Here is a 26,783-nt window from a genome sequence, read left to right as displayed (position 1 = left end):
CACATGCACATGCACTCACAGGAACGTGTGTATACTTTCAGCATGCTGTCAGCTGCCCACAGGTATGATATTAACTATTTTATTAATTGTCTTTTATTGTCACTGTTTGCTTAACAAAACACAGGGAAAGGATCCCTATCATCCAGTGGTTTGCATGTCCATGGAATAGCACTGTATTTTTTTTCCATTTATGGCAGGAGTTAAAATGGATGATATGACATTTGTTCACTCTTCTCTAAAATCGATTTTCCCATTGCCTGTTCAGTTATTAACTTCCACTTTTATGATTACTTATATCAATTGTTATTGCTGAATTCGAAAGAGATAAGAGTTTCTCCCAACTTATAAGGTATCAATGAAGTTAAAATTAAACAAAGTTTTTAGCAAGAACTAGGTGCCAGTTTGCCAGACACAATGAATAACATGTGAATAAAACTCAATTCTTTCCCTGAGGATGTTTGCGTCCTAGGGCCATTACCTTTGACTAGAATTCAATGTTGTGGTGAGAAATAAATCTGATAAATTAAATGTTATCAGCTTCTGGGAAATTACTTCCTATTTGTGAATTCACTGAACATTTACAAAAGCCTACAATAAATCAGAGGCATTATTAGGTAGAGGAGACACAAAGATAAAAAAAAACGTAGTTGCTGTACCCAAGGGGATTAAAACTTTGTCCACAATATAAACACTATTAATGTATAATTATACTGCACTACATATTAAGATGCAATTAATACATATATTATGGTATACATTGACAGCATAACTAATGAAAATAATGAATGTTTATATGTGTTAGAGAAAATATGAAAAGCTTTGCATATATTAACTCTCATCATTATGATTGCCATTTTCAGGTGGAGAAGTTGAGACCTTAACAATTTCAGTACCTTAAACTACTAGTACTGTCGTTCTAGGCTTTGGACCTAGAAGTCAACTTCCAGTCAGAAGCATAAACCACGATAATTAAGCCACAGCCATCGCAGCAGCCTAAACAAATTATAAAGAAAGAACAATTCACTCTTCTTGAGGTAATTGGAAATGGCTAAATAAGGAAACCAAGATTAAACTGAATTTAAACAAATAAATCTACCTCTATTTATTTCTTGTTATGAGGCTATATACAGGTATGATAGTATAGATAGACTTTCCCCTTTTGTTATGAGAAATATGTACGCCTCTCAATAAAAGTAGCATTAATTTAAAATCCCAGCTAACTTCTCCAGGCTTTAACATTTCTCATATATTAAAAGAGAATAATAATATCATATTTGATGAAAGATCTCACTGCCAAGTATCTATTAGTGCTTATGGTTTTCAAAACGGCTGCTAGGCAATCAAGGCATATGAAACAACACCTGCTTCAGTTTCCGTGTTTCGAACATGTGTCCCAAAGCCAACATTTTATAATTATTTTAATTCTTTAATTTTATTTAAATTACACATTAATAGAAAGCATTATCAATGTTGAATTCATAATCATTGTACGTAACATCTGCGACTGCACAATATCAGATGACCTGGCTTTCAATCTAAACTAAATACTAAAACATGCGAACTTTCTCTTTTCTTTTTTCTTTCTATTATCACGGGGCTGTTGACTCAGGCCAGGATTTTTGTAAAAATTTCTAGAGGACATTTGCCCTTTTAAGCTCAAAAATGTTTGCCTCTTTCTATGAACACATGCTTTTGGAAGTGGGAATCTCACATTACATGTCGCTGCTCATTAATTCAATTGAGTAGGTCTCATTTCTTTCCCAAAAATTCCAGGAAAACTCATTATATTCCTCTATAAATTATGAATCACATATTTTCTATGAAATAATATGATTAGAAAAAATAAAGTATTATAAATAATCTGATAGGACCACTCATGACCTGGTGAAAATCAGGAAAATGGGGAAAAAAACCCTTCAGCTGTTTTGAGATCCCCTGACTTTAGACTAGCTGTCCCCCCAGTGCCTATGCCTGAGCGTGGATAGCTGCTGCCGACTGCACTGAGTGGCATGGGGTCAAGGTTATTATGATTTCTCATTACCTCATTATTAACCAAGAATAGACTATATTATAAAGGGGAAAAAAACAGACTTTTTATATGTCAGCCACAGATCTGAGGAGTGTCGCGTACATTCTAGGTTCCTATGTAAAGCCCAATAGAAGAGACACAGAAGGAAGCTATGTGCCACACTTTCTAAACTTCAGAACATTGCTTTAGCCGTGTGATTGGCTTGACAACTACTAGTGAATTCTAATTTGGAAAACAATCCAAAACGAGCATACAAGTCCTCCAAACTGCATTAGAAAGTTTTGCTCTTTACACATTAAAGCCAATACTCCAGAGGCATATTCCTTGGATAATTTAAAGATTGACTCCTCAGATCGGCAACAGGCCCGACTCCCCATGGCCAGTTGACAGTGACCATCTGAGGCCAGTGTTGCCGGAATCTAGACAGGACGCTTAGGCTTAGTCAGAAAGCTTGTGGAGCAATGCGAGCCAGAGGCACGCACACTACATGCATGTGGGCCTGACCCTCAGCTCACCTTCTGTGCCCTAAAGCACACGATGCTGTCCAATTAGTTTCTCCACTCGCTGTGAGGAAAATCAAGAAAAAACAACAACAAAAACCCAGAAAACTATACACAGAATGTTTCCTGTAGAAGGAATTTAAACTTGGATAATCTATGATTCTAAGAGAAGAGTCAAACTGTTGTTAGATGTTTAATATCTGTGTAGCTTAGGAAGAGAACACACAATTTGTTTTCTCACTTAAAATGAAACTTGTCTGAATAAACTGGCTTTATGGAAGAACATTGCAATATAATGTTACATAACTTTCACAATACCTTTTTTCTAAGAGTTCAGTACTTGAAAGATGACATTGATGAAGTGTTTAAACTCGTATATTTGTAATATATTCAAGGTGGCATATTTTGACTGAGTAATGCAGCATTTTATCTGCCCAATTGAAGGTGACCTCAACTTCTATCTCCTTCTCTGGACACTTGGTACAACTTGGGACTTTAGGCTCGATGATAGAGCGGTCGCTGGGAAGTCAGGAAGTAAATGAGAGACGTGAGAATGAGTATGGGCTGTCTATGATGTCAAATTTTAGAGGAAATAGAAAGTCTTTGAAAATCAAAGCATATTCTTTGAACATAATAGAAACTCTGTTACTCCATTTAAATAAGAAAAAATTAATTATACGTTTAAGATCAGTTCACTCAAAGTAAAACGAAACTCATCAAGTAATAGCACTTACCGTGATTTTTGTTTGTGTTTTCCCTCTTCAAGTATATAACAAAATTGGGAAGAGGGTATTTTTCCTCATCCAAAAGGGTATTATTGACACTTGTGCGTCAATAACAGTGTTAGGTTGTTTATATTTCTGAAATGTGATGCCAGGAGAAATAAATGCTAACATCTGTGACATAAATTAATGGGAAATGATGCTGTCATAATCAGGAAATGTGAATGATCACAAAGATCAAGTGTTTACAGCAAAAAGTATTTTTTCAGAAAAGTTTTTAAACTGTGGTTGAAAAATAGCGGTAGTAAAGTTATGACTGTCGTATTCAGATGATGTCTGTTACTCACAAGTAACACATTATCACCTCGCTGCAGTTCTCATGCTGTCAGAGTTGTGCTGACTATGCTTTCGGAAGACAGAAGTAAAAGTTGATTTTAGCAGTACAGGGAGTTAAAGTGCTTCACACCTCAGCCATCGCAACCCACTTTCAATGTATTACATATGAGCAGTATGCTTTACAATGTCCTCATTTTTTTTTTTTTTTGAGACGGAGTTTCGCACTTGTTACCCAGGCTGGAGTGCAATGGCGTGATCTCGGCTCACTGCAACCTCCCCCTCCTGGGTTCAGGCAGTTCTCCTGCCTCAGCCTCCTGAGTAGCTGGGATTACAGGCACACGCCACCATGCCCAGCTAATTTTTTTTTTTTTGTATTTTTAGTAGAGACGGGGTTTCACCATGTTGACCAGGATGGTCTTGATCTCTTGACCTTGTGATCCACCCACCTCAGCCTCCCAAAGTGCTGGGATTACAGGTGTGAGCCACCGCACCTGGCCAATGTCCTCATTTTTATACAATGATGTATACATCTTATAATTTATACATTCAAACACTGAACGTTGGTGAAAACACAGTCTTGTAAAAGCTGTACAGCTAACTAGAGAGATTCTGCCTGTGTCAATAAGGGAACAAACAAAGAATAAACTTTTTTTTAATTCATGGAAAGAATAAAAATGATAATGATGACTTGAACTTCCCCCAACTAGCCTCTATGAACACTGAACACAGCTGAATATACAACTTTCCTGAGGCGTCTCAAAGATTCGCAGGTTTATAGAAGTTCAGCAGGGGACCACATTAAGTGTGTTTCAATCAGCAGGAAGCTTTTCTACTTTATAGCTTTCTCCTATGAAAGTACATTCCTCAGAAGATATATTGTAAGTTACATAAATTTAAACATACACAAGTGCCGTGTATATATTAGAGGTGAATATAGGAGTCTGTCTGTAAAACATGCTTTGATTATCTTCAGTACCTATATTTTCTATATTGAGAAATAGCTATTACTTTTTAAAATAATTCCTTTAAAAAGTCATTCAATATTTCTTTTCCAATAATTCGAAATTTCACAATATTAGTTGCAATCAAACATTTACTATCACCGGGGAGATATAACAGGGGTCCTCAATTCATTTTCGCTGAAACAAGAAGAGTATTTATCATCCTCCAGACAAGCGATGTGGAAACAGGACTGCTTGAATAATGATGTGGCAAAGTACTAGATTCAGTTCTCTGCATGTTCAGCTCTATCCTCCTGGACATGTTGGTTCGTTCTAAATCTCACAGCAAGAACACTGCCACAGTTCCAAGAATCAGCTCCATAAGGCAGGACCCAGGGCAACTGGGAAGTGCAACGGCCTTCCCATTGTGTTACCTTCATAGTTTCAAGCAATTCTTTAACCAATCACTTTGGAAAGAAGGGAAGGAGAAAGAACGAGGATCAAACACAAGTCGAGGAGTCAAACTCCGTAACTTATCTTTTAACACTTGCATAAGATACTAGGATTGGAACGTTCTTGGGGAGGAATCTGGGGCTGTGAAAGTAAACTAAACAAACACTATGAACACGTTCGAAAGGACATGCTTTATTTTTCAACTCTCAATTACTAAAAAAATAAATTCTCTTTTTCAAACAAATGGAAATCGCTGACTAATAAATGACCTACAATCATTAATAATCAACAGCATCTGAAAGACAACCAGGACCCTCCTTTTAATCAAAACTCGCTCTGGGATGATTTAGTAAAACCTAAAGTCTAGGATCTTGGATGCACCATTAAGATTTCTATTTAAGTTTTTATTGTTACAGTCAATATGATAAGCTACTGTCCAACATGGTCATTATATTTTGCCCTACTTTGTACAAATTGCTCTATATAGAGCGTGTACTTTCAGGTTTTGATACAGTGAAAACAGAAGTTTTAGAAAGTGAATGATATATATTTTAGAAACGTCACTAGAAAAGTGTTTGGAATAAAAACATGATCTAATACTAGGGTATATAGGCTTTAATTAACTAGCTAGTGAGATTCCATCTGTGTCAATAGGGGAGCAGACACAGATTAATATTTTTCTTAATTTATGGGAAAAAGTGACAACTTGAATTTTTTCAAAGTACATCTTTCTAAACAGTGAACATACCTGAAGATATAATTTTCCTCAGGCCTTTTTGAAAGACACATGGAATTTACAAAAATTCAGCAGGGGATCATATTATGTGTGTTTCCATCAACAGGTGTATTCTGTATTTTATGGTGTTCTCCTACGCAAATAGTAAAGTGGAAGGCAAGAGCACTGAAAAATTACTCATAATTTTAAAGGAAACCTTGTACTGACAGCCACATTCCTCCCTTTTGTGTGAAGCATTGAGCTTCCATTATAGCTTAGGTTTTGATTTAAACATTCTTCTTGCTTTGAGAAGATAAAAGTAAAAGTTTCTATCAGTAGTATAGGGAGTTAAAATGCTTTACACCTAAGCCATAATAAGCTACTTTCAATATATTACACATGAACAGAATGTTTATAAATGTCCTCAGCTTTATACAATGATATATACATTTTATAACTTAGACATTCGAACATGGAATATATTCATTCAAATACTTGGAGCAGTATTTCTAACATGTGTTTGAGGTGTGAAACAAGAAAAAAGCAAATGAGAGAGTAAAATTGGGGAGACGTTTTTTGTACTTTGTTTTTAACTGTGTTGCTTGTTATAGAAACAGAAATGTGTACCACAGAGTGAAACAGCAATGGCAGGTAGCAGTGATTTTAAAAATACGAGTGTCAAATGGAATTTCTATTTCTAGGTCCTTGAGGAATTGCCAGCAGGGGGTGGGGAGTTTGGGAGAGAGAGCATGGGGAGAAATGCCAGATATAGGTGATGGGGAGGAAGGCAGCAAATCACACTGCCATGTGTGTACCTATGCAACAATCATTCGTGTTCTTCACATGTACCCCAAAACCTAAAAGGCAATGAAAATATATAAATAAATAGGCTATGTTATAAATAGGTACATCACTATCATTTAAAAAAATAAATAAAAGTGTCCCGGGTACATTATGCCATATGGTGGTAGCAGGGATAGCAGAACAGAACTAGAAAATGAAAATCCTCTCCGATTCGGTGCTTAAACCCTAACGAGCTCAGCGGATAATTGTAGGGTCTCAAATTATCCTACAGCGATGTCCATTTCCTATCAATTAACTTACTAGAGTTACTGATTGGTGATCAATCTGGCTTTCAAGTCACAGCCAACCCACAGAACCCCTGGGACTTTCAAGTGGTGTATAAAAAATTTCAAGATGTAGATGAAAACATAATGCATACTTAGGCAGGAGAAGACAGCCGGAGTAAAAAAATGTCAAAAGTCGGTCTTGACTAACTAGGTAACCCAGTATAAACCGTAGTTGATAAAACTAGATGTATTTATCTCTGAAAAACAGAAGGAAGTCATTATAGTTAAGGATTTATATCAGAATGTCAAGCAAAATTATTCCAGACAGACAGAAAAACAAGCTTCCAGACTACAAAATATTTTTATGGTATGCCTAGAATTTTGAGTGAAAATTATTGTAGACTGATTGTCACATCAGACTATCAAAAAGTTCAATAGTGCCAAAATGGAATGCTAGAAAATATATTATAGTAGTTGAAATCATTAAAAGATTTTTTTTCTATTCTAAAAGAGGTTAAGTCTACAGGTTAAGACTCACAGAATATTATGAGTCTAAATGTATATATTGAATATTGGCAGGTAACTACCCCAAAAATACAAAGTATAATGTCTAAACCAACAGAGATAAAAAGAACAGAAATATTTTAAATGCAAAAAGAAACAGATGGCTTTTATCAAACCCTGCACAACTTTAGGGATTGCGCTTCATTTGCCATTATTGTCAGGTTGTAGTCTCAGTTTTGCACAAACATAAATAACCAATTTATGGTATAAACCCTTTTCCTGTTTGCCCGGAAAATAGTTGCTGGTAGTGTTTGTGGGTGTAATGTTGACTCCGAGATAATTTTGCCACCACTATTTCTTTTTTACTATTATTTTCACATCACTCTAGGATATCATCTTTGGAAGCAAAAGACATCATTCTATTTACAGTATTCTGCTTTTAGTAGTGGTATTTCCATTTACAAAATATAGTATTCTGGATTGCTGAAAATGCTGAATCCTAGAAAATGTAGCATTCTTAAGCATGTATTCTCAAACAGTTGTTGGTTGAAGATTAATTTGATGAATTCGATTTTTCCAAAATAGACAATTCTGATGATTCAGACAATTCTGCTGTGAGTTCTGTTTAGAAATAACTCCAAGAACAGCTGTTACGTTTTATTTTCATGTTGAAAATCAGTCAGATTTGCTTCAGCCTCAAAGAGTGTGTTTATGTAAAATTAAATGAACACTGGCCCCAAGCTGTACTTTTTCTTTTCTAATCAGGAAAAGGGTTAAAGAAAATAAATTCCATACCAGCTTCAACTATCTTCATTGTTACGTAAACCTTTAATAAAATCTGGTCATTAAAGAATCAATAGTCTGCTGGGCGCAGTGACTCAAGCCTCTAATCCCAGCACTCTGGGAGGTCGAGGCCAGCGGATCATGAAGTCAAGAGATCGAGCCCATCCTGGTCAACATGGTGAAACCTCGTCTCTACTAAAAATACAAAAATTAGCTGGGCATGGTGGTGCATGCCTGTAAACCCAGCTACTCGGGAGGCTGAGGCAGGAGAATTGCTTGAACCTGGGAGGCAGAGGTTGTAGTGAGCCAAGATTGTGCCACTGCACTCCAGCCTGGTACCTGGTGACAGAGTGAGACTCTCAAAAAAAAAAAAAAAAAGGAATTAATATTCATATTATTTTCATTAACTTTAAGGTACTGAAATTTGGATATCCTCATTTACTAAATATGCATATCAAGGAAGAAAATGTTTTAGTTTGTTTTATGTTTAAATACTAATGGACTCCCCAGAACATTAACTAAGGAAATAACTGGGAAAAAAAACAGTATATTAAGGATCTTGGTATAAAAAGCCAAACTATGTAAAATATATAAAGTTGTTTATTCTGAGCCAATATGACTAATCATGGTCTGGGTATAGTCTCAAAAGATCCTAAGAATGTGTGCCTAAAGTTGTTTGGTTACAGTTGGTTTTATACATTTTCGGGAGACAGAAATTAGAGCGAAGACATAGATAAATACATACAAGGTATACACTGGTTCAGTCTAAAGTGATGGGACATGCGAATTTCATGGGGGAGGCTTACAGGTCATAAGAGGTTTTAAAGATTATCTGACTGATAATTGATTGAGAGAGATAAGCTTTGTCTAAAGACTTAAGAAGTCACTAGAAGGAAATACTTGATTTAAGACAAGGGGGATTGAGAAAGCCACACTTTTTGTTAAGTAGAAGCCTCTAGTAGCAGACTTTAGAAAGAATAGATGGTAAATGTCTCTTTTGAGAAATTAAAGGATATCAAAACCTTAGTTGAATCTCTCCTAAATCCAGGGAAGAACTAGAAAGAGAAGGAGATTTTTCTACAGATGCAAATGTGCCCCAAAAGAGAGGGTCATTTCAAAATATGTCAAGAAATCCATTTTGGTGTAAAATACTTGAATTTCCTTCAGGGCCTGCTGGTTTTCATATAATGCAATAGCACAGTCAGCTTGGAATTTAGTATCTTTTTGCCACAAAGAGACTATTTGGTCAGTTTCACCATCTCTGTGTTAATGTTCATGCTGGTCAGTTGTGTCTAAACTCCAAAAAAGAGACGGTATAATGAGGCGTGTCCAAACTCCTTTCCTGTCATGCTGGCAATTCAGTTTTTTAGGTTTCCCTTGGGCCCAGAAGGAGTTCACTCAGCTGGTTGGGGAGCTTAAGGTTTTATTTTTGGTTTACAAAAGGAACTGGAAATTAGAATGACACATTTAAGAGATTTTAAGTTCTAGCTTTAACATGTTGAGGAAGGAGACCCCTTCCTCTTCCGCTTCTACGACCGCTTCCCCTTAGCCTTCTACATTGCATTTCGAAAGGAGAAATAAAAGTTGAAAATAGCACAAAGTCAGTGGAGACAAAACTAGTGCCACTAGCTGGACCTGGAGGTTAGAGACCAAACCCCCACCCTAGTTCCTATCTTGTCTATACATGGCAGGCATGGTATGGAGGAATCTTCCCCAAGGCTTCGTTCTTGCTTAATCATGATTAGACCCCACCCAAGTCACGTACCCCTCACTTATCTCACTGATCATGACCCTCTCACAGGTACCCTTGAAGACTGTGAGTCTTTAAAAGAGGCCAGGATTTTCCAGTCAGGGAGCTCAGTTCTTGAAAGGTGAGTCTGCCAAGACTCCCGGCTGAATAAAAAGCCACTTCCTTCACAAACCTGGTGTCCAGAGGATTTTGTCGGCAGCGTGTCCTGCTCCAAGGTAAGGAGCTTAACAGGTGTCACTCTCATCTTTATAACAACAACAAAAGAACAAACTGAAATTTTATGAGTTTTTTGGACCAAGCAGAAAACTGAAGTTGGGGCCAGGTGCGGTGGCTCATGCCTGTAATCCCAGCACTTTGGGAGGCCAAGGCAGGTGGATCACAAGGTCAAGAGATCGAGACCATCCTGGTCAACATGGTGAAACCACCTCTCTACTAAAAATACAAAAAATTAGCTGGGCATGGTGGTGCATGCCTGTAATCCCAGCTACTCAGGAGGCTGAGGCAGGAGAATTGCCTGAACCCAGGAGGCAGAGGTTGCAGTGAGCCGAGATCGCACCATTGCACTCCAGCCTGGGTAACAAGAGCGAAACTCCATCTCAAAGAAAAAGAAAACTGAAGTTGGAGAGGAAAACAACACTCTGACATCTGAAGATACAGACACATCCAAAGAGACAGCGAAACAGATCTGTTCCCCTGGAGCAGGAGTGCTGGAGCCATTAGCTGGCTCAAGCCCTGGAACAGTCCTTGGGATGAATCACGGGAGGCTGGATGTGCGCTAGTGTGAGGATGAGAGGCTTCTGGGAGCTGCCTTCTCAGAAAGCCACTTGCACTTTCAAGGACTCTACCTCCAGGAATCCACTAGCTTCTCATTGTAAAGGTCCGACTAAGATCCCCATATGGCTTTGGAAGAGGAGAGGAAGAGCCATCGTTGTGAAATAGGCCTAGAGTGCTGGCCACAAAATAGTGCACTCTCCTAGGAAACACCTCCTAGGATCTTTTCTCACCTGAGCAAGGGCATTCCTCAACCTCCACCCACTCTGTTCTGACTGTCTCACATAAGGAAAGAAAAAATAAATCTCTATCAGAAGAGAAACAAGGTGAAAGCTACCACCTAGAGTCACAGCATCATGGAAAGGCTAATTTAACATAAGATAAAGAAATCTCTCTCTTCTTTGTACCTTACAACAATACCAAAGAGGACGGCATAAAACAGTGACTTACAGCTCAAATGGTTCAAAGTAGAGACTCCCTAAAAGAGGGGTATCACTGAAACCCAAAGCTAAAGGGGGGCACAAAAACAAGGACAATGGAGGAACTTGAAGACAGCGGCACTAACGGTAACAGCAAACATGAAATAAAAAGCTAAAATCCTAACCTTATTAGCATAAATCATCACAACAAGGGCCCATATACCCGAATTGGTATTAACTGATACAGCGTGTTGAGGCAAGAAAGGGAGCAAAACAGACCTCTGGAGCACCGAACTAGGAAGGAAGGGGTGACTTATTCGGCCGGGAGCAAGGCGGCATAGTTGCCTAACAGCCAAGTTCGAGCTCACAGAGAAAGTCCCTGCCCTTTTAAAGGCTTACAGCTCTAGAAATTACATGTGAAGTGGTCTTGGGCTTACAACTCTAGAATTTACATGTGAAAGTGCCTTGGGCATGGAGTAGGCATGGACTACAGTGACTTACATGGGGTTTGATCTTGTTGAAGTAAAAACAATGCCTTCCCAGAAGACTCCTCCACACCTTGACTGGATCTATAGGAGGGGGATTAAGGTGGCACTGGCTCTGTCAGCCTTTATTTCTCCCATTGAGATGCAGTGTGGAAGTCAAGGCGGGGATGTTCTTAGATACTTAAGCATGATTCGGGATCTCCTACCTCAGTGTTATTATTCTATGAAACAATAAAAGCCAACCAAATGCATGAAAAAATAGAATCTGAAGAATAACACAAGCGTTAGAAACAGATTCAGACATGATACATAAATGCTGGAATTTTTACCTAAGGAAATTAAAATTGATACAGGAGCTAAAAGGAAATTATTTAGGCAGATGCTGAGGGTAAGAGAGTCCTTGGTGGAATTTTCTTTTAATAAAAAGCAGCCCAAAAGTCATTTATTTTCTAACAAAAAGTAGCCTAAAAAAAGCCACAAACACAGATATGCAAACTAGAAGCTTGTAAAGGTAAATGCTGGTCGCTGTGTCAATGGAAAAGGGACACCTGAAACCAGGCACGTTCAACAGGGAGGATCCATCTTGCCTTTACTTTGTTGCCACTCGTGCAGTAAAAAGCAGGCAACATGGTGCTGCCCAGGCAGACAACATGTCTGCATAACAAAAGATGAGGGTGGGGTGGTCAGCTTCTTCACGCTGCATAAATGGCACACCGGGTCCAACCAATTCTTTCCAACCAACCAATTTGCACAGTAATTGGTGTATAAACCAGACACCACCTCCTCAAGTTCATCTATAAAACCAACTGCATCTTGCCACAAACAGGGAGATCCACTTGGAACCCCCTCCCTCTGCATGAGGGGGCTTTTCTCTCTTGCCTAAACTTCTGTCCTTAAACTCATTCCTTGTGTGTCTGTCCCTTTAATATCCTTGATGAGATGCAAGGAACCTCTGGTATTACCCCAGACATACAATACCACTTCAAAATGACTATAATGAGTATAATAAGGACCTTAATGAAAAAAATGTAGACAGGGTTCCACAACATATAAATAATGAAAGCAGAGATACGGTAACTCTAAAGAAATAATAAAATGCAAATGTTAGAAACAGTACTCTAGAAAAATCGCAACGGCACCGGAGAATGCCTTCAATGGTTCAGCAATCAAACAATCAGTGATCTTAAAGACAGATCCAAGCACACTTTTCAAACAGAAATACAGAGACAAGAGCAAGTGGCAGTGGACATGTGGGGAAAGAATAGCCAAAAATAGAATCACAAGAACCGTGGAGCAATTACAAATGTGTATGTGACTGGAATACCCAGCGGAGAAGAAATAAAGAATGAAGACATTTGAAGTACTATTTTGAAGCACTAATAGGTAAGAATTTGCTAAAATTAGTGACAGAGACCTGACTAGAGATCTAGGGAGTTCAACAAACACAAAATAGAATAAAACCAAAATATCTACATTGAAACAGCTACTAAGTGGCATATGGCACACAGCATGGGTACACTAGACACCGGGAGGATTCACTAGACACCAGGAGGATTCACTAGACACCGGGAGGATTCACTAGACACCAGGAGGATTCACTAGACACCAGGAGGATTCACTAGACACCAGGAGGATTCACTAGACACCGGGAGGATTCACTAGACACCGGGAGGATTCACTAGACACCGGGAGGATTCACTAGACACCGGGAGGATTCACTTTCCAGAAAGGGTAGAGAAAAGGTGGTGGGAAGTTCTATGGTACTATGCACAGTGCACAGAATGTAAAACTTATACATTTATTTCTATAATCTTCCATTTAGTATTTTCAGACCACAGTTGACTGTGAGCAACTGAAACCAGGAAAACTGAAACCACAGTTAAAGGGAGGGGATAGCTGTATTTTATATGATTCCATTATATAATCTCTGGATTGTAAATTTAACATGCAGAAAAACAGTTACAAACATTAATCTAATGACACCAATATTTGATCTGACTATACCAGTGTTAAACTGATTATGTCAATGCTACCTTAAATCTGAATGGTGTAAATACAGATAAAATCACAAAGACAGTGGTGAATAAAAAAACCCAAATCTATGTGATCACTAACTAATTCAATTTTAACTAAAGTCTTAGATGATTTAAAACTAAAGGAGTGGTTGAGAAAGAAAGAAAGACAGAGATGTGTAGGGAGTTAGAAGGATCAAATGTCATAATGAACTAGGCCTAACATACACAGAATACTTCAGCCCACAAGAGCAGACTGTACACTCTTCTCAGATAAAATTGCACATTTTTCAAGATAGACCATGCCTCATAGCTGAAAACAAGTCTCAATTTGTTGTATAGGATAGATATTCAAAGTATGTTCTCTGATTGCAACAAGATGAAATTAAAAATAAATAACAGAAGAAAACCTGAAAAACATCACAAATATGTAGAAATTTTTAAACACACTCAACTAATGAGTCAAAAGGAAAACACAGGATAAATTTTAAAGTATTCATTAATGACTAAAATAAAAAAACACACACACAACATATCAAAACTTATTGGAACAGTGAAAGCAGTACTCAGAGGGAAATTGATAGCTGAAAAGGCCCACACTGAAAAAAGAAAGATCTGAGATCAATAATCTAACTTTACATTTTAAACAACTAGAGAAAAATGAGCAAACTAAACACAAACTAGTGAAAACAGCATTCAAATAATGCAAAAAACAACAACAACAAAACCAGGTATTCATATCTCAAAGAACCTACATGGTCCACCATACACAAAAATTAGTGCCAAAAAAAAAAAAATCAAAGTTCTAAATTAAAGACTTAAAACTGTAAAATTTCTTAGGAGAAAGCATTGGGGACTTCTTTTGTGACATTAATATTGGCAATTTTTGTGGACAAAACAACAAAAGGAAAAATAGGTAAGTTGAATTAGAACTTTTGTGCATCAAAGGATACTATCAAGGAAGCAAAAGACAACCAACTTAATGAAAGACGCTATTGCAAATCATATTATTTGATAAAAGATTACTTTTCAGAATATGTAAAATACCTTCTAACACTCAACGACAGCAAAAACAAAATAAACAACCCAATCAAGCATGAGCAAAGAATTTTAATAGAAATTTTTCCAAACAAGATATGCAAAGGGGCAATAAAGTCATTAACATATGCTCAATATTATTAGTCAGTAAGAAAATGCATAAAAATCCACAGTAAATTATGACAAGTGTTGGTGTGTAGGATGTGGAGAAATAGGAGCCCTTTTGTATTGCTGCTAGCAAAGTAGACTAATGCAGCCACTGGTGAGCAGTTTAGTGTTTCCTCAAAAATATACAACAACCATAGGAGTCAGCAATGCCATTTTTCTTTTTTTTTTTTGTATATATGCAAATTTCAAAAAATAAAATTTTTATGCATGACATAATATGCATGAACCTTGATAACATGCTAAGTGAAATCAGCCAGACACAAGAGAGCAAATACTGTAATTCCGTTTGTATGTTGTTCCTAGAATAAGCCAATCCAAAGAGGCAGAAAGCAGACTTTAGGTTACCAGGAGCTGAGGAGGAGAAGAGTGTGAAGTTGTTGCTTAACTGTAAATGTTTTCGGTATAGACAGTGGTAATGAGTTCACAGCATTGTGAAGGTATTTAATACCTCTGAGTCGTACGCTTACAAATGAATAAAATGATGAATATTACATTATGCATGTTTTACCACAAAAAAAAAATAACTGGCAAAACCGAAACAGCAATATGTGTAAAAAAAATTTATACCATGGCAAGGTAAAATTTTATCATGAATGCAGTTTTAAAATTTTTTTAAATATAATAACATATAAAAATATGGTAGGTCCCATAGAAAAGGGCATTGTTTCATATTTTATTGTATGTAATACACCATACAAAGGACAAAGGGCAAGTCCTCATAATTGTCTTAATAGGCAGAGAACAAGTTTGATAAACCCAACGTCCTTTCAGAATTGAAACACTCAGCAAAGTAGGAACCCAGATAACAAAAGGAAAAAAAAAGAAAAAGGAATTGAAAGTGACAAAAGAAAAATGTAGAAAAATGTCTGCTCTTTCATATTCTATTCAAAATGTGTTAGACATTCTAGCCAAAGAGAAAAGGCAAGAAAAAAAGATATTTGGATAAAAAGGAAGGAAGGAAGGCAGGAAGGCAGGAAGAAGGAAGGCAGGAAGGCAGGAAGGCAGGAAGAAGGAAGGAAGGAAGGAAGGAAGGAAGGGAGGGAGGGAGGGAGGGAGGGAGGGAGGGAGGGAGAGAGAGAGGGAGGGAAGGATCTCTATTTGCAGATGCCATTATCTTATACACAGAAAATTCTCAGCAATCTAGTCAGAAAAGTTATTTGAAATAATAATAAAGTCCAACAAAATTTCAGGATAAAAGATTATCGTAAGAAATATTTCCATAAAGTTGCAATGAACAATGGAATTATGAAAAACTTCCATTTGCAATAGCATAAAAAAACAGCATATTCGGGGTCTCTAGTATATATGAAGGGGAGTTTATTAAGGAGAATTGACTCATATCATCGCAAAGTAAAGTCCCACAATAGGCTGCCTGCAAGGTGAGGAGCCAGGAAGCCAGTCTTAGTTTAGAGACTAAGCAGGGAAACTGACAGTACAGCCTTTGGTCTGTGGCAAAAGGGCTGAGAGCCCCTGGTAAACCACTGGTGTAAGTCCAAGGGTCCAAAAGCGGAAGAACTTGGAGTCTCATGCTCTAGGGTAGGAAGCACTCAGCATGGGAGAAAGATGAAACCCAGAAGACTCATCCAATCTGCTCTCCATCTTCTGCCTGCTTTATTCTAGCTGTGCTGGCAGCTGACCGGATTGTGCCCACCGAGATTGTGTGGATCCGCCTCCCCCAGCCCACTGACACAAATGTTAATCTCCTCTGGCAACACCCTCACAGACACACCCAGGAACAATACTTTTCATCCTTCAATCCAATCAAGTTGACACTTACTATTAACCATGACAAACAGGAATCCACTAACACAAGAAGTGTGAGAGTCTCATACTGAAAACTATAAAACGTGGTTGAGAAAATGTAAAGATCTAAAGAAATGAAAAAAATACCCACACTTCATGGATTAGAAGACAACATTGTTCAAGTGGCAGCATTCCAGAAATTCTTCTAGAGATTCAACACCGTCCTTGTCAAAACCAGTCTTCTTTTATTTGTTTTCTAAATTATTTATCATTTATTGGTTTGCTTGTTGATTTATTTATTTTGATTTTATCTTATTTTCTTTAATGAATGTCTTGTACAGTAACCCAGGCTGGAGTGTAGTGGCACAATTATGGCTCACTGCAGCCTCAAACTTCTAGGCAGTAGTGATCTTCCCACTTCAGCCTATAAAGTGGCTGAGACTACAGGCACATGCCATCATGCTTGGAAAACATTTATAAAATTGTTCATAGAGGTGAGGTCTGAATATTTTGCCTAGGCTGGTCTTGAACTTTTGGTCTCACCTGATCTTCCCACATTGGACTCCCAAACTGCTGAGACTACCGACATGAGCCAGCTCCCAGCCTGCTTTTAATAGAGACTGACAGGCTGATGCTAAAATTTCATGTGGAAATTCAGGTTGCTAATAACAGCCAACACAGTCTTAGAAAAAGAAAACTACTTAGGAGGATTCACATTCCCTAATTTTAAAATTTCCTGCAGTAAACAAGACAGGGTGGTAGAAAAATACAAACCAACATACAGATTAACAAAATATATTTCAGTTCAGAAATGTGCCCTTACATTTATGGTCAATTGATTTTTGACAAGGACAAAATAATTCTTAGAATAAATGGTGCTCGGACAAGAGGACATCCACATACAGTAGAATGAAGTTGGACCCCCACCTCACACCACGTACAGAAAGTAACTGAAAATTAATCACAGACCTAGGTAGAAGTGCTAAAAATATAAAACAGAATAAATCTTCATGGTCTTGGCTTTAGCAGTGGTTTATTAGATATGATGTTGAAAGCCTACGTGGAAAAACATGAATAAATTAGACTACATCAAAGTTAAAAACATTTTTACTTTAAACAATACCATTAAAATAGTGAAAAGGAAACCCACATGATGAGATGAAATACTTACAAGTCATGTATTTGATAAGGATCTCATATTCTGAACAAGAAAAGAGCCCTTTGAAATCAATAATACAAGAACAAATGACCTAATTTAAAAAGAAGCAAAGACTCTGAATAGACATTTCTCCACTGAAGATGTACAAATAACAAATGGGCACATGAAAGATGATGAATATTGTAGGTCACGGGGAAATGCAGATCAAAATCACAGTGTGATTCCTCTTCAAATCTACAAGACTGGCAATTTTTAAAAGATAGTTAATTATAAGTGTTGGTGGGGACAGAATTTGGAACACTTGCGTGTTGCTACTGGCAATGGAAAACAGCAGTTACTCAGAAAACTCTTTAGCAACACCTCAAAATCTTAAAAATACAGTTAGCGTTAGCATGTAATCTCACAGTTCTACAAATTCTACATATATACCTGTGGAAAAAATCAAAACCTAGCTTCACAAAACCACTTGTACACAGATGCTCATAGAGGTATTATAAATAGTAATTCCTAAATGGAAACAACACTAATGTCTATCAATTGATACATATACACATAAAACATAATGACATTATACAAGGAAATGAAGTACTGATGTATGCTACAGTATGGATACACCTTGAAAGCATTACACTAAGTGAAAGAAGTCAGTCGCAATAGACCCCATGTTGTGCCATTCCAATTACATGCAGTGTTCAGTATGGCAAATCTTAGAGAGACACAAAGTAGGTCTGTTGTTGCTTAGAGCTGGGCTCGGAGTTAGAATGAGAATTGACATCCTAATGAGGTTGCTTTTGGGAAGGCTAGTTTTTCTTTCTTTTTAATTAGATTGTAGTTATGAACTTATAACTCTGCTAATATACTAAAGTTTATATAAATTGCACACTTTAAAACAGGAAATTTTATGGCATGTGAGTTATATCTATGTAAAACCATTAATAAAAATAATATTTATTGCTTTAGGAATAATATAAGAAACAAATATATTTAGCGATAAAAATACTCTCAAAATAAAGTATTTTTTATTATTTTTCCTTTTGTATTAGGCATACTAGTATTCTTCTCTATTAATCTATTGAGAAGTTATAATACTATTACTACTTAAGAAAAACAAATACTATGCAATCATTTGGAGTCTACGTTCAGTTACTTGTTCTTGCCCTAAATAAACTACCTCATATATTCATCCCATAAGTATTGTACTTTACAGAAAACGTCATTAATAATGGATTGACACTGCTGATGGATGTCTTGGCAACAGTAGGGTTTTTTACTAATCAAATGCTGCAATGACTTTTTGAGTTCGTTTTTCATGTGGGTAATGTGTATATTGCATTTCCACTAATTGTACAAAACCATCAAAACCTCATAGGTGAAATCGGCTATCTCTAGGATACTGGTGAGTTTTCTATTTCTGCCTAGGCTATTTTCCAGATTACCAAGACTGATAAAGATATTAAAAGTGGAGTTATTGAGAGCAGTGAATAAACCGCCTATTATATTCACTTCCTTTTAAGATTCAACCATTAATCAATTAATACTTATGAAGTTGACAAAATTTCCATCAAGGTAGAATGATCTACCTATGAGATACTGTTAGTCAGTATATACCTATGATTATTGATATGTTTTCTACCACGATATACACTATTTTTTAAAATATAGAGTATGGTGTTCTATATGGGTACATAAGTACAAGAATCATTGATATTATAATGCCTTAGTTATCCGAGGAGACAATGGGTAAATTTTTATTGTAATAAATTAAATATAGTTCTTGATATTCAAAAAATTTTTTTCTTTAATGACTTGGAATATTCTCTAAAGTGTAGTGATTAACCCTCTGTCTTTGGAACATAATTCTGAATCTTCTGAAATTACTTTGTTACTCTTTGACACAACTGCAAATTTGTTACAATAAATGTATATTTTAATTTTGAGAAATAGATATGTAATTCTTGGCCTCTACTCGTTAAACAGAGATAGTGAATCAAGGTGAAATATATCTATCTACAAATTATCTTTTGTTGAAGAAAAAACTCTAAATATCAGAAGCAATATTATTATTTTGAACAAATTTTGTTTCATTTGTTTTTTGATTTGAGAAAATAACACAATGCAAACACACAAGCTCGTGCTGTTGTTCTATTTCTGCTCCTATCTGGGAAGAAGAAGGCAGAAAACCTGGAAAAGCTCCTACCTTAATCCCAACAATCAAACAATGGCAAAGGACTTTTCACTTTTGACCAAGAAAGAGCTGGCAGATGAGAAAGGCTACCAACAAAATACTTAATTTGTTATGATTTGTGTGACTTATTTCGGCAGGAATCTGGCTTAAGATTCAGAATCGGCTGGGCGCGGTGGCTCACTGTCTATAATCCCAGCACTTTGGGAGGCCAAGGCAGGTGGATCACTAGGTCAAAAGATCGAGACCATCCTGGTCAACATTGTGAAACCCCATCTCTACTAAAAATACAAAAATTAGCTGGGCACGGTGGCGCACGCCTGTAGTCCCAGCTACTCAGGACGCTGAGGCAGGAGAATTGCTTGAACCCAGGAGGCAGAGGTTGCAGTGAGCCAAGATTGTGCCATTGCACTCCAGTCTGGGTAACAAGAGTGAAACTCCATCTCGAAAAAAAAAAAAAAAGATTCATAACCTCAGCCAATCACTGGAATGACCTGTCTACTAAAATAAATGTAAGTAATGACATCATCTTCCAAAATGAGACATGAAAAGTAGAGAAAACAGTCTCACATAAACTGTTTTCTTCATCGTGCAAATGATCTCTACATTTATGTTAGAAATATTTCTTTAAAATGTCTCATCTCAAATGCTATTTACTGTTAGATTTTACAATCCCACAAAATAAAATGACACCTAGATAAATCTACCTAAACAGTATAATTAATGCCTATCAAAACATTCACACATGAGTATGGTGGCAAAACTCAAAACTCAAACATCAGAATTTTGATATAATTGATAACTGAAAATACTCAGCATTAGTATTTTCACATGACTGATAATTATTTCAACACATGTACTCATGTTGAAACAAATTTCTTTGTTTAGTGAAATTTTGAGTACACTTTTGTTTTCTACTTTTATGTTTGCGAAAGTATTGAATAAAGATGTATCTTTATGAAAAAAAATCAAGTTTGGTGTTGTCAAGGTTTTTCTTCGCCAACCACTTACATGTAATCTCTTTCTCTCTCTCTCTCGTTCTGCTTTCATATGTGTATCTGTAAAATATATGTATGTATCTGAAAGTTTTCTAAAACTTCAGAAGAAAAATACTGGGTAAATAAAAATTATTATTACAGAGAGGTCTCTTATTTTGAACCGCATCTTTTGCTCCCAAATTATTTAAAGGACAGCTAACAAAAAGCTTCTCAGAAACTCAATGAAATTGCTACAACCGCAGGCAGCAATGTAATTCTAAACGTAGTTTTGCCAGAATAATAGTAAGTATTGTTTAAATGGAAATCTCCGTATTATTAGGTAGTAGGTGGTCTAGGACTGATGTCTGTAATAGTTTAAGTTATGTATCAGGCGTTTCTTCAAAAATCCTGCGTCTCTTCCACTGCATCTATCAAGTAACGATAAATGACAACAACTAGAATAATGACAACTACAACAATAGCAAAACCCTTCCTGTGTGCCGGGCATTGTTCAAAATGCTTTACGCTAATTAACTCATTGAATCATCAAGATGCTCCTATTAAAGATAGTAACCCCAGTTTATGGATGAGGCAGCGACATAAAAGTTTGAATAACTTCCCCAAGTCACATCACATGTTAAGTGGTAGGGCCGGGATTGAACAGAAAAATATTTTCAAGCTAAGCTAAGCTTTCTACCGCTGTGTGCTACTTTGCATCTTCCTAACACACACACACACATGCACCCACTTACACAGACATACACACACGCACTTGCATGCGCACACATACATGGCTTTATTTAAATTCTGTTTAAACTCCATGCTTCTCCTACACTAATTATGACATGGTAAAAGCCCCATAAACTGCACACCTTGACCATACCTCTGCTTCCTGTCAAAACTGCTCTCTGTAACACTAATGTGACAGGGTCCAAACCCATGCCATTTTGGCCCCTGAGACTTGTAATAGGTAACCAAGGTCTGTAATTTTCCACCCTACACAGACAATGTGTAAATTAATTCTTATCTTGACTTCTATGAAACACTTAAGTAACAATCAGAATGTCCAAAGTCCCCTGGCCCTCGGAATGTCCAAAGCCGCTCACCCTCACCCCCACCCAGGAGGTTTATGGGCATAAAAGGTCTTGACACCCTCCTTTCGGGACCACGGGTTAGAGAGACATGAGTCCTCCATGGCCACCGGCAATAAATTTGGCCTAGTCTTTTTCTCAGTGGCGATTTCACACTTGCTCAGTTACAACATAATAACAATACAATATTTTCCTTTGTTTCAAGTAATATTCCATAGAGGCTCTGGTGTACCACAAACCTCCATGCAATAAGCCTGTGAAACTGAATTTATTAAACTACACATTTGTCCCTGGTGGTCTTATGCTGATTTGGGGTGAACCAAAGAAAGATTGTACCTACAGAGACTATAATAAACAAGCCCTCAATCAACTCGGTAGAACGATTTCCAGAAATACCCTAGGAGGTACTTTGTTATAATGCCCATTTTATTAAAGTAAATTAATTCGCCCAAGTAATAACTCTCACGGACAAGACTCACATACAGGCACGATAACTCTAGAATCCTTACTCGCAAGCATTGTTATACCATGACAATAGTTGAGCCTTGGAATAAAAAGTTATGTCTTCAGGGCATCCTCATTTTGTTAGCTGAAACCAAAGGAAAATATCAAGTTGCCCAAAGAAAGCAGGAAAATTAAGAACAATGAACTGGACTCAGAAAACGTAAGTGTTAAACACATAGGCAGAAAAAGAGATGAAGAAAACATGAAAGGTGGGGTAAATACCAGCTGTGGGTGCTTGGAGGGTGGCTCAGAGCAAAAAAGGCAACCAGTTTCAATTTCCAAAAGGAAGGGGAGGTGCCATCAAATGAAATAGCGATTCACTAAGGACGAAAGTCTTACATCAAATGAAAGCATCTATGAAATTCAATGGTGGATTTGGAAAACATATTTAAGAAGTAGAGGTCGTGCACAGTGGTTCATGCCTGTAATCCTTGCATTTTGGGAGACTGAGGTGGGGAGACTGCCTGAGCCCAGGAGTTTGAGACGAACCTGGGCAACACAGTGAGGCTTAAAAATATATACAAAAATTAGACAGGACTACTGGTATGCCCCTGTGGTCCCAGACACAGGAGAGGCTGAGGTGATGGATTACAAGGTCAAGGCTGCAGTGAGCCATGATCGTGCAATTGCACCCCAGCCTGGGCAACAGAGTGAGACCTGGTCTCAAAAAGAAAAACAAAAAAAAAAGTAAGAAGAGGTAGAGATTTGTTGAGGGAATTGGATATAAGAAAATGGAGAGAGTGCACATAAAAACTTTAATTTTTTAAAATAAACTTGCCTTAGGAAAAAATAACTATTTTCAATTGTAAGACAAGGTCAAAAGTTTCCTTAGAGTTGACAGAAAAGTAGGCATGTTTATAGCTGAGGAAAAATGCTTTAGTCAAAAGAAAGAGGTTAAAAATAGAGGTGACAGTAACACGAGGGGACACTTATTGGAAAACGCAACAATAACAAAATCAAGATTTTCCTTTAGAAAACTTCACTCTTGGTTATCGATAGGGAAGCCTGACACAGGTGGATGCTCCCACTGAGGGCAATTAGAAAAGGTAAGTAAAATGCCAAAAACTGTTTGACGGAATTGGAGGACTCACATTGTTTCATAACTTAAAAAGCCAGACCCTGGAGGAAAGGAAGCTTTTGTAGGAGAACCTGAGTTTATGCAAGCCCCTTTTCCGCATAAACATTTGCCTACTGGGGGGTGAGAGAAAGGCTAAGAAGCAAGACAGAGGGCAGATGCTAACAAACTCTGGGCGTCCCGTGGAGCAGACAGAACAAAATATTGAAGTTGGTGGATCAGGATGACCAGCGGGTAAGGGGCCAAGATCTCAGAGAGGAGGGAAGCACAGGGACGTGAAAGTGATATTTGGCACCTTGTGTCCTGTTAAGATGTTGCCTGCATCCATCTATGAGGTAGACTGTACGATAATAGTCCACATAGTGAAGGAGAAGAGCCAAGCACAGTGCAGTTGTTGGCAGTATTGCGGCTCTAGAGGACAAAACGGAATCAGGACTCAAACAGGGAGAAGGCTCTAGGAATCATCCCAAGCTCTCAGTTATTTCCCTCTGGGTGCTACACCCTAGGAGCATGGGTAAACCCGAGAAAAACTGCACCTTACACAGACTATAAACAAGCAAGGCTTCACTTCAGTCCCTAACAGATTTGAGGTTATCCGATTTTCACTTCCCTGCCCAAACAGGATACAGCCTCCGTGAAGGAAAAGAACATTATCAGCAGAATGATCAGGTTTTCATAGAAAATTCCGAGCAGTCATTCGAAAATGCTGTAAGCATTCTAGAATAAACAAAGTAGAAAGGCCGCAGAAGCAAACCTGCAGGTGACCAGTATCAGAATGAGTGAATACAAATAAAAGGGTTATAAATTGTGTAATCCACTTTAAAAAAGTACGTCAATGGAAAAATTGGCAAAACTTGATACCCCACAATAGAAATTTCCAAAAGCTTCTGGAATTACATGCTTCCAAAAGTATACTGCACTGTGTGAGACTGCATTAGTTGCCTGGGAAATGCAAATGAGAATCTCAGGCTGACTCTACTAGAGACCTACCGGAATGGTGAAGAGCAGAATGACCGGTCGTGTAAGGGTTGATAAACAGATGTGGTCACTGGAATCCTCATGCATGGTTGGTAGTAATGAAAATTGTGCACCTACTTGGAGTACCGCTTGCCAATATCTGCTAAAGTGCACACATACACGTTTACGCAGCGTTCAAAACTGGCCAAAGTTATCTAAAATGTCACAGTCCTAACAGTGGTCATCTATGACGGATAGTGACCAGGTATGAACACAGAGAGGACTTACAGAAAACTCTTGTTAAAGTTTATCCCTGTTCTCCAAAACGCACTCAGTTACGCCTACCTTTTCATGTTAGCCATCGCTGTAGCACTGAACTGAAGACGGGTGTCCTTTGCCTACCTTCTTCGTGACTCGGATTCTGTATCTCTTATCTTCTACCTGGAGCTTCTCTGCAGCTGCCACATTCTACAACTGTAGTAATGTTCTGGAACATACTAGAAATTATGTAAATATATAAGTATAAGGTAGTCACTACATTCTATTGCTTTGACCCAATATCAGAAGGAAAAAATGGTTGATATTTCCCCTTGGCAGTTCTGAGGTGCGTTCTGCACTGCTTTTCAGGGATGTCCAGCTCTACAGAGCCCTACTTACCCGCCACACACACTATACTCTTACATTGGATTTTCCTTCTTATGAGTTTCTCTACTCTTAATACCTTCAATTACATTCCCTTTCATTACTTCCTACTTTTAACTACTTGTCAACAATCCATTTACTCATTTTTTACTTTTTAAGAAAACCCAATCCAAACATGTCATTACTGTCAGATTCTGGAATAAGATCATTTATTGATCAGAAGACAATCTGATCTTATTATAGATGAAATTCAAACGTTGATTATCCCTGAATTTGTAATAGATTACAAGTTACTAAAACCTGATCAGTGGCTGATTATACCGAGGTACAGATAAAAAATGAAGTATCAGTTGAAGCCCTAGTAGACACTCGGGTGTGACAGCATCTGTGAGAATGACCTGGGTTTATTAAAGACTTCAGAATCCTTGAAGAAGACAGTAGCAGAATCAGATCAACCATCAACTGTCTTCAGCCTGCGAAAGCCAAAGATCTCCCATGGCAGCGTGTAGAGACTCCTCTGCAGCTGGAAGATGGAGGGTGCTTTTTAATTTCATCTCTAATAAGATCAGATTGTCTTCTGATCAATAAATGATCTTATTCCAGAATCTGACAGTAATGACGTGTTTGGATTGGGTTTTCTTAAAAACTAAAATCTGAGTAAATGGATCGTTGACAAGTAGTTAAAAGTAGGAAGTAATGAAAGGGAATGTAATTGAAGGTATTAAGAGTAGAGAAACTCATGAGAAGGAAAATTAGTCTACGGTGTGATTGTGAGGGGAGTCAAAGCACAGGGAGAAAGAACGCGCTGCCCACGGCCCCGCCAAGTCCCCGGTGACACCATGAAGGAGGTGACGCGATCCCGAGGTCCCCCCAGCACGGGCCAGGTGATGGGGCTTAAACCACAGAGGCAAATGGATACGAATCTAACGCAAGAACAGAAACGTTATTCCATGAACTTTTGCGTCCTCTCCAAATACTTCTGCTGAAACAGCGACGGTCTAGGAGGAGGCGCCTGGAGGGGATCAGGTCGCGAGTAGAGTCTTCATGATCGGGATTCGGGCTCTGATGAAAGAGACCACAAAGAACCTGCTCAGCGGCTGGGCGCGGTGGCTCAAGCCTGTAATCCCAGCGCTTTGGGAGGCCGAGGCAGGTGGATCACGAGGTCAAGAGATCGAGACCATCCTGGTCAACATGGTGAAACCCATCTCTACTAAAAATACAAAAAATTAGCTGGGCATGGTGGCGTGTGCCTGTAATCCCAGCTACTCAGAAGGCTGAGGCAGGAGAATTGCCTGAACCCAGGAGGCGGAGGTTGCAGTGAGCCGAGATCGCGCCATTGCACTCCAGCCTGGGTGACAAGAGCGAAACTCCGTCTCAAAAAAAAAAAAAAAAAAGAACCGGCTCAGCTTTTCCGCAACGTGAAAACACAGTGAGAAGGTGACATCCGTGGACCGGACACAGCCCTCGCCGACACCGAGGCCTCTGGTTTCCGGACTTCAGACATCCCAGAACCGTGAGAAATGAACTGTCGTTATTTTCAGCCACTCATCTTACAGGATTTTTGTTATCGCATCCGGAACCGACTAAGACGGCGAGAAGAGAGATAAGGGGTGTAAGGCCGGTTGCCTCGCGTGCAGCTCGGACACCCCCACCCCTCTCCGCCTGAAAACTACATCACCACTCCGTGCTCGACATCAAGCTCTGCACTCGGCACCTAGCCCACCTTTGGAAAACCCCTCCAAAACCTGCCCAATAAC

The 26,783-nt window shown here is 38.1% G+C and overlaps 1 long non-coding RNA gene across 5 annotated transcripts in view; it reads right to left on the bottom strand.

The window, feature by feature from the left end:
- Nucleotides 1-26,783, bottom strand: part of LOC118148565 (uncharacterized) — a 44,900-nt gene extending 18,117 nt beyond the window's left edge. For 2 of the 5 annotated variants that reach the window (XR_004735423.3, XR_008477042.2), the window contains exons 1-3: nucleotides 3,264-26,783; nucleotides 2,848-3,048; nucleotides 894-993 (exon numbers count right to left, since the gene is read on the bottom strand). This is a non-coding gene — a long non-coding RNA (uncharacterized LOC118148565). The remainder of the gene's footprint in view (nucleotides 1-893; nucleotides 994-2,847; nucleotides 3,049-3,263) is intronic. The other 3 variants (XR_008477044.2, XR_008477045.2, XR_008477043.2) reach the window with 3 other exon arrangements.

Source organism: Callithrix jacchus, chromosome 16 (genome assembly GCF_049354715.1).
Source record: "Callithrix jacchus isolate 240 chromosome 16, calJac240_pri, whole genome shotgun sequence".
NCBI classification, from domain to species: Eukaryota; Metazoa; Chordata; class Mammalia; order Primates; family Cebidae; genus Callithrix; species Callithrix jacchus.
The sequence above is the reverse complement of the archived record's forward strand: the minus strand, read 5'-3'. Positions and strand labels throughout refer to the sequence as shown.